This window comes from Peromyscus maniculatus, chromosome 4, assembly GCF_049852395.1.
Source record: "Peromyscus maniculatus bairdii isolate BWxNUB_F1_BW_parent chromosome 4, HU_Pman_BW_mat_3.1, whole genome shotgun sequence".
In the NCBI taxonomy this organism is placed as follows: Eukaryota; Metazoa; Chordata; class Mammalia; order Rodentia; family Cricetidae; genus Peromyscus; species Peromyscus maniculatus.
The window spans coordinates 64,504,082-64,512,324 of NC_134855.1; the positions used below are offsets into that span (position 1 = coordinate 64,504,082).

The window sequence follows — 8,243 nt, forward strand, 5'->3', positions numbered from 1 at the left end:
TAATGTGCTTTTGATTACAAATTAGTTTATTATAAAATATATTTAACAGAGGTTATAATTTCTATTAAACTGCCAGGTCCATTAGCAAAAAACATCATGTGAACACAAAATAAAAATAAGCTGAATCTGTAAAAGAATCAAATTAAATATATACAATGGCAAAAAAAAGCACAAATACTTAGGACTACTTAAAATTTTGGAATTTCTCCAGAAATAAAGTGCCATACACTCTGAAGACAAAGAAATAATGTTTAAAACATTAGGAATCACAAACTATAAGTATATTCTGACTTAGGAATATATTCATTAACCAATTTAGGACTGAGGTATCTTTATGGCATATTATGTAGTTGAAATAAAACAAGGGGCTACATGTATGCAAAAATTCATACATCTTAATGAGTATCTTTATTTAAAGGAATGTTTTATTTTTCAGTTTTTGCAGGGCCTCTTTTACATCCTTGTTCCTAAGGCTGTAAATCAAAGGGTTGAGCATGGGAATTACTAGGGTGTAAAAAAGTGAGGCCATCTTGTCTTGATCCAGAGAGTAAGCAGAAGCAGGTCGGAAATACATAAAGAGCAATGTTCCCTGGAAAATGGCAACTGCAGTTAAGTGAGAGGCACAGGTGGAGAAAACTTTGAACCTCCCCTCAGTGGAGTGGATTTTTAAGACTGATGAGATAATGTAACAATAAGAAACAAGGACTCCTGAGATAGTGCTCAGTTCAATGAAACCAAAAATAATAAAGGTGATTAACTCATTGACCTGTGTATCTGAACAAGATAGTAACAGAATGGGAGGGATATCACAGAAAAAATGATTAATCTCATTAGATCCACAGAAACATATTTGTCACAAGAATAATGAGGTAGACGAGAAGAAATACAATGAATAGAACCACTTCTATGACAGGATTATTAGTAATTCCCAATAGAATAAACTGAGTGATTGAGGAGCAGTTTCTTTCATCCATTCTTCTTTGTTCTTTGCCTGAATGGTTGCAAAAAACATTCAAAGAATAGGATGACTGGGATTTAATTTATCTAGGCAAGAAAATTGTTGTCTATATTCAGAATCTAATTTTGGTATGTAGAAAATATTCTGTAGATGGTCTAGACCAATGGTTCTCATCCTTCCTAATGTTGAGACACTTTAATATAGTTCTTGATATTTTGATGACCCTAAACATAAAATAGAGATTCATATTTAATCTCTCATCATAGCATCAAATACAAGTACATTCATGGAAATTAATAAGTTATGGTTTCTTAATGACATCTATTTCTATACTAAGTCCTTGTGACATGTGGTTCTTAGAGCATTTAATTTACATAGATTTGTGTTTGTAACATTTTGATTCTATTATTAGTTGAGCAAAAAATAGAAAAAATAAAATGCGTATGTGTATCATTTACAGTTGTTTTACAAGGAATTTTGATTACTAAATAAATCATAGAAACCTTTATAAAATTACATTAGTGGCATATTAAGGCAGTTCAATTCATACAAGTAGAGCAAGAAGAAATGGTGGCCACTACTATATTTTAATCTGTATTTAACTGACATCAAGTTATACTATTAATCTTGGCTTACTCCTCACGACAAAGAAAGAAAACAAGGTATTTTTTTCTGTATTGTTTAAATGTAAACTAGAAACATACCTCGGATATTTATTCTGTCCTTATCTAGGGCACCTGGACAATGTTCATATCACACTATTTTCCTGTGGTACCCTTGGTTCTTAAATATGTGACAGTCTGTGTTCACTGTTCTGTATGTAAATGGCGTTAATTAAATTCCCAGCTCAGTTTTTTCCTCTGAGGAATACAGCATCAGCTTTGATCAAGGTTGAAATTTTAATTCTGTGCCCTTGTCACCACATGGATCCCTAAGAGATGTTAAACAGAGCTTATTGATAGGATTTGTAGCATGTAGTGAAACCAGATAGCTAATGAAATTGAACAAGAGTCACTTTCAATGATGCCCATGTCTTTTATTTTCTGTCTTGTTTCTTTGCTTTTTGAAACAAATCCCTCAACCCTAGTTATCTCAGGCAGTTGCTCTTCCCATTAAACATTGTCTCTTCTCTCACAACTCCACAATAAACACCACCATTTCTATATAATGGTTCTTCTGTATTTATTAATTCTTGTATGATCATGTTATATGAGGGCAGGGGGTTGCTTGTTTGTTTTCCTCTTCATGACATGTAGGTGTGGCTCTACAGAGTTTTGTGGGAAGAATGGATTAGGAAAGGTGTCATGTTAAATGTTTTCAGGTAGAATCACTGGTGAATATTTTTTAAGAATAAGAATAAAAATTTTGTGAGGTAAAATGACTGTTTATTAAAACTACATGTGAATAATATATTCAAAGAAAATGTTCAATTTTAATTTAACAAATAAATTGCAGTTACTTTTACTTCAAACAATAACTTAAAAATTAGGAGAAATCAGAAGTGTGATATTTTTGGGATACTAAAAAAATGTACCCTTCAACTACTAATTTGACATTAGACACCCTCAATGCTGACTTAACATTTTAACATCCAAGTTATCACGTTCTTAATTTGGATGGAGAACTAAAGACTACATTTATATTTTGTTACATATATATTTTTTAAAGTAACCATCCTACAATCTACAGACCCAGAAAAGCTAAGTAACAAGAAGTGTTCCAGGGATAGTGGTGGTGGGGGCTGATGTATGAATCTCACTGTAGGGGAATTAAAATAGACATTTCCATTGCATGGGGGGAGGGCTCTGTTTGGGGATGGGGATGGGACTAAGAGAGATTAGCTGAGGTAAGAATGGAGGGAGAGGCCGGGCGGTGGTGGCGCACGCCTTTAATCCCAGCACTCGGGAGGCAGAGGCAGGCGGATCTCTGTGAGTTCGAGGCCAGCCTGGTCTCCAAAGCGAGTTCCAGGAAAGGCGCAAAGCTACACAGAGAAACCTTGTCTCGAAAAACCAAAAAAAAAAAGAATGGAGGGAGAGAGTACTGGGAGAGACAACTGGAATCTGGGGCCATCTCTGGGATGAGCTGGAGACCTAGGGCAATGGAAACTCCCAGCAATATGTGAGGGTGACACTAGCTAAGACTCCTAGCAATTGGGAATACATAGCCAAAATTGGCCATCTCATATAAGTGGGCAAGACTTCTTACTGAAGTTGGGATACCAACTCTGCCACAAAACCTTCATTCTAAAATTTGTCTTGCCTACAAGATGTACTGAAGTAAAGGTAACACAGAAATTGTTGGAGTGGCCAATATATGACTGACCCAGCTTGAGAATCAAGCCATGAGAGAGAGCCCACCCTGACATTGCCTAGAGGGCCAGGACCCGGAGGCTACATAGCCCAGAGACCTAGGACAGAACCAAACAAAAATGGTGCAAAAAATCAATGAAATGATTCCTATTGAGATTTTGCTATCGTCATAGATTGGTGTCCAGCTCAACTCTCATCAGAGAGGCCTTACCCAGCAACCAATGGAAACAAATGCAGAGACCCACAGCCAAACATTAGGTAGAGCTCAAGGAGTCCTGCAGAAGAGGTGTGGGAAGGGTTGTTGGAGCCAGTGGAGTAAAGAGTCAAGGACATCCAAGAAAACCCACAGAACCAACTAACCTTGGCTCATAGGAACTCACAGAGTCTTAAATGACAATCAGGGAGCCTGCATGGGACTGACCTAGACTCTCTGCATATATGTTATAGATGTGTAACTTGGTGTTCTTGTCAACTCCTAAAAGTGGCATCCGGGGCTGTCTCTGACTCTATTGCCTGCTTTTGGACCAATTCTACCAGATTGCCTCATCCAGCCTTAAGAGAAGAGGAGGTGCCTAGTCTCACTGCAACTTGTTTTACCATGACTGACTGATATCTATGGGAGACCTGTCCTTTTCTGAAGAGAAAGAGAGGAGGAAGAGTAAAGGTATGGGAGAGGGACTGGGTGGACAGGAGGGAGGAGAAACTTTGGTCAGGATATAAAAACATATTTAAAAAAGAAATATTTGTAAAATAATATTTTAATCATTTTCTCCTATATAGAATGCTTTTTATCTGCACCTATTCAGCAAAGGGCTTTTGAGGATAAAACTTGCAGATTAAAATACAGATTAGAGATGGATATAATGACAAAAATGTTGTTCTGTTGCATAATATTTAACTTAGCATGATGTCATAAAATTTAAAATTAATCATTTCTTTCAATCTCAAGCAACTTCACTTTACTCAATGTGCATATGAAATCTAGATGTAATAAAACTGCTCTGGAACTCTATATGCAAGGTGTTTGTTTGATTCCAAAGTACCAACTATCATTACGGTCCTAAACAGTGATCAGATGTGATGAAAATGAAAAATAAAACATGAAATAATCATCTCTACAGAAGAACATCTTGACTATTAACCTGAGTATGTACCTCATAGCATCTTGTTGAGGAATTATACCCATATGGGCACTGTTACAATATTTGCTTCATTGGATAGGATGTTTTCTTGGTTTCTTTTGCCCTCTGTGGTTCTTGAGAGGGTGTGGTGGCTGTCTGTTGCCTGGTAGGGAATATTTCTGTGATCCTAACATTTGAACTAAGGTCTTATTGAACATATTTGTGTAGTTTTTGAGTGTCTTCTTCTTACCCTGTGGACTAAGATCCAATTATTGGCTCCATTTACAAAACAACTCCCTAAAGTAAGGATTTGGGAGTTTCCTAGGTAGCTGTGTCTCTTAGGAATGTCAGAAACAAAAACAACAGTTACACCAATCTGACTGGCTAAACATGAGCTGAGTGAGTTCAAGACAAACAGACATGGCAAAGTGGAGGTGGAAAATCCCACAAGCTCTCAACCATACACAAAGATCTACAGGCAACTAAGGTAGCATGCCACCGACCTGGATATATGACTGAGAAATTGGTTTTGTGGAGAGGATTGAAGATCTCAAGCTTACCTACTGATTTTCTGGTCTACTGGCTTTTCTGACAGTTTTAGCTGGTGGTCCCCAGGGAATACTTGCTGGAGTTAGGGCCTGGGACAACTGGATGACTGGCAAATAAGGAGGGAGGAGAAGATCTTGATCCACTGGGGGTGTGGTTAGAGAGCAAGGGCAAGCCACAGTAGGTGACTGGTACTGAGCTGGGGGTGATTCTGGGGGGAATGTGTTGGAGGAGATGACAGGGAGGTGAAGCTCTGTGGTTAGCCTGTCTGCTTCTCTGGCCCTCATCTATTTATAATTTAGAAAGTAAAAAGACACTGAGTATCTCAGGTATCTAGCTGCCAGCAAAATGTCATTACATGAAAACTTTCAGAAAAGAAATAAAGACCCAAAATAATGTGTTTTATGGTGGCAATTAAAACAATTTACACATTGGAACAGGGCATTGGGTTAGGCAAGTTGAACAAATTTTAGTTAGTATACTGTGCAGTAGGACAGTGCCATAGGGTCAAGGAAATTGGCTAAAACCAGTTGCCAAGGCATCTGCATTAAAGATTGAAAAGATGTCTTCACTCTCAGAGAATCCCATCTCCATTAACCAAAGGAATTCAGCTGGATCTGAGATACAAACAGGCAAAATAAAATCATTTGAAAAATGAGATGCCAATCAAGGCACAAGAGGCATACAGAATGCCAAATAGATTAGAAAAGAAAATCCACTTGGTACATAAATAAGGAAACCATTAAACTTATAGAACAAAGAAAAAATATTAAAAACTGCAAGAAAAAAGACAAATTAACATATAAAGGGATACCTATCAGAATAACACTTTATTTTTCAACAAGTCCTAGACAGATTGTCTATAAACTCTGAGAGATAACCAACATCAACCAAACTATATACCTAGAAAACATTCAGTCACAGTACATGGAAAAAAAAGGAAATTACATGATAAAACCAAATTGAAGCAATATCTATCTACAAACCCAAGTTTATAGAAGGGGATATAAGAAAAAAATCAAACTTAAGAGATTAATCACGCCAAGAACACAAAAGGAATAAACAATTGCAGAAAAGCAAATCAAAGACACACACACACACAAACACACACACACACACACACACACACACACACATTACAGGAATCAACAAACACTGCTTGTTGATATCTTTTAATATCAATGATATCAATTTCTCAATAAAATGATATAGACTAACAGAATGGATGAGAATATGATCCATTCTTCTGCTGCATCCAAGAAATACAACTTAATATCAAGGATACATATCACCTCAGGCTAAAAGAATAAAAAAATACATTTAGCAAATGAACATTTAAAAAGCAAGGTGGTGTAGCCATTTTAATATCTGAAAAAATATACTTCAAACCAAAACTATCAGAAGAGACTGGGAAAGATACTACATACTAATCAGAGGAAAAATACACTAAGACGATATCACAGTTCGCCAAAACCAGCTCAAGTACGAAGGATAGGTTCTGATCCCACTGCTAGGAGCCTCACAAACAAACTAAGCTACACAACTGTCACACACATGCAGAAGGGCTACATCAGTTCTATGCAGGCTCCCTAGCTGTTGATACAGAGTCCATGAGTTCCCACAAGCTCAGGTCAACTCTCTCTGTGGGTTCCCATATTATGATCTTGACCATCCTGGCTGCTACAATTTCTGCTCCCTCTCTTCAACAGGAGTCAAGAAACTTGGCCCAATGCATGGCTGTGGATCTCTGCATCTGTTTCCATCAGTTAGTGGACCAAGGCTCTCTGATGACTATTAGGGTAGTCACCAATCAGATTATAGGAGAAGGTCAGTTCAGGCACCCTCTCTACTTTTGCTAGGTGTCTCAGCTAAGGTCATCCTTGTGGATTCCTGTTTGTGTTCTAATGATACACATGAATCAGGTAGATCATAAAAGGAAGGGAGGTGGAGAGGTACTTGGATGAGTAAAGGAATGGGAAAACATAATCGGCATATATGATATAAAAAATTCTATTTTCAATAAAGAAAAAAATAGAGTAAATTGTAATAGAAAATGATGTCACCCTGTCTTATCTGAATGTAAGGACCATATGTTCTCAGGAACCTGATTCGCTGGTTTAGTGCTTCAATAACCTGACACAGAAAGACAAGAAAGGAAAATAGAGAGGAGGAGTAGGGATGCTGTTTGCGTCTCAGAAATTTAATATTTATTTATAGATTGTTTCATTTATTCCCAGTCACTTCACATACTACTAAGAAGTGATACTATGTATACATATTAATAGATGTATATTTACTTTACTAACATAAGTGTTAAAAGTCTGTGTGCTGACATTTTATTTTATGACTTTATTTCACCTGTTTGTGTCTCACATCCAGCTGAATTCCTTTGGTTAATGGAGATGGAATTCTCTGAGACTGAAGACATCTTTACAATCTTTATTGCAGATGCTGATTTAAGAAACTGACTAACAGTAGACATTTGATTTAGGATGTGAATCTTTTATATAAGAGAACATTTCACTGGGGCTGGAATAGACAGAAAGGAAGGAAAATGGAGCAACTGGTGGTTTGTTATTCCAGACCATAAGGAATTTATAGTGGAATCGCTTATATAGCTTTTTTCTTTTTAATAAAAATCTGTCAGAGTTCTTTTTATTTTAACTAGCATGGACCTGTTCACATCTAAATTATTTCTTTAATCATAAACTCTATGATACATTTCCTCCTCTACCACACATGCAAATGTTTAGATATAAGAAGTAGCAACTCAACCCAAAGTCAATGAGCTGCCCACGTGATTATGGTTTTTCTTTTTCCTAAGAGTAGACCCCATCTCTCTCTCTCTCTCTCTCTCTCTCTCTCTCTCTCTCTCTCTCTCTCTCTCTCTCTTTGTCTTTTTCAATTTTGGATTTAATTGATCCTAAACACAAAGTTTAGAGTACCCAGGTTAATTCTACTGGCATATACTTAACATTCTTGAAAAATGTACACAGTTTTAGAAGAAATTCAGAGTACATAAATATAGAAAAATGCAATAAATCACATTATAGTACTTTTAAAGCTGAATTACAAAATAGAAAAAGAATCAGAGTTGAATTGGTAATGAAAGTTTTATAATATGAAAATTAAATATTAGCAAGATGCACTAGTATAGTAAGATATATTTAGAGTCTGAAACAATTATTTTATTATTAGAATATGCTACAATAGTTCTGAACTTTTAACAAACTGATATGATTCATATGAATGGTAAAATATAAAAACTACAAGTATCATAAATATGTTTGTGTAGATGTAAGGCATTTT

The 8,243-nt window shown here is 36.2% G+C and overlaps 1 pseudogene; it reads right to left on the bottom strand.

The window, feature by feature from the left end:
* Positions 1–412: 412 nt before the first annotated feature.
* On the bottom strand, positions 413–974 carry LOC102911960 (olfactory receptor 5W2-like; annotated as a pseudogene).
* Positions 975–8,243: the final 7,269 nt, after the last annotated feature.